The 1,248-nt window shown below is 56.2% G+C and overlaps 1 non-coding gene across 1 annotated transcript; it reads left to right on the top strand.

The window, feature by feature from the left end:
• The first annotated feature begins 720 nt into the window (after positions 1 to 720).
• Positions 721 to 794, top strand: TRNAN-GUU (transfer RNA asparagine (anticodon GUU)). Its single transcript has one exon. It is a non-coding gene; the product is annotated as a tRNA-Asn (tRNA).
• The last annotated feature ends 454 nt before the right edge of the window (positions 795 to 1,248 follow it).

The raw sequence follows: 1,248 nt of genomic DNA, 5'->3' as shown, positions 1-1,248 counted from the left end.
GCACACGAAGAGAGGCATGTGGCTACAGCGTTTTCCTAAAGTTCTTTTCCAATAACAGAATGTTAGCGTGATAATTGGCATCGTAGGTCAGCCCCCAGCTAAGAGGGATTGCATCTCTGTATGCAGTAACAGCTGAAAAGAAAATAAAGAAGCCACGTACAGTCCGGATGGCCTGGTCACCCGAGGCCTTTTAGTTAGCTGCACCAAGAGTTAGACACAAAAGGAAAGTTTCTCATCTTAAAGATCACAAAATTTCTTTCCTTGGGAGAAGAAAGTCATGCTTAGAAACAGAACGTTCCAAACGGGAGCTGTGTATTAAAACACACACACACACACACACACACACACACACTTTGAATTTTCAGTCTGAAAAGTCTCTGCGGCTCTGCACTGTTGTGGATTCACACACACACACACACACACACACACACACACACACACACACACACACACACAAAGCACGCACGTACACACGCGCGCGCGCGCACACACACACACACACACAATTTGAATTTGCAGCCTGAAAAGTCTCTGCGGGCTCTGCATTGTTGGGTCTTTCCCCAAGATACCTGACAGGTGAATAAAGCACGGAGAAGGATAGAAATAATTAGTGAAAACATTCAAATCGCCACTGCATAAATCAGGTTAAGAAGGAGAAGCCAGGCGCTGCCTTTATTGTTTCTGATAGAGGCGCCGGCTGGAGGCGACAGCCACAGCGGTGTCTCTGTGGCGCAATCGGTTAGCGCGTTCGGCTGTTAACCGAAAGGTTGGTGGTTCGAGCCCACCCAGGGACGCTTCTCTTTTACAGGTTCGTCACTGGTCGTTTTTGCCCAAAACGTCTTCCCGGGCTGTGGGCAACGCTGGGGTGGACTTCCAGGCGGCGGAGAAGAGAAACGGCGGGTCTCCCTGCTCAGTTGACCTGCACGCGGCTCCTAACGCTTCCCGGCGCATTGTGGGGGCTCTCGTTCTCCCGGGTGACCCTTCGCGTGGCTCCAGCCCCTCCGTCCCGCGCCCCATTTCACTGCCTCTTCCTCTTTCCTGCTCTGGAGCCGCGTGGAGCTCCAGCACCCGGTGCTCGGTCCCGCGGGGTCTGCCTTTCCGGGCTCCCGCGGCCGCCGCGGGGGCGAGCACGAGCACGCGCACACCACGCGCGCGCGAGTGAGGGCGGCGAGAGCGCGCAGAGGCCCGATCGGCTCCTCGGCCGCGCGCGCCGCCGCGCCTCGGGCTCGAACCCCCGCCCGCCCCAGA

Source organism: Sorex fumeus, unplaced genomic scaffold, assembly GCF_029834395.1.
Source record: "Sorex fumeus unplaced genomic scaffold, SorFum_2.1 ptg000026l, whole genome shotgun sequence".
NCBI lineage: Eukaryota > Metazoa > Chordata > Mammalia > Eulipotyphla > Soricidae > Sorex > Sorex fumeus.
This window is presented reverse-complemented; position numbering and strand designations above follow the sequence as displayed.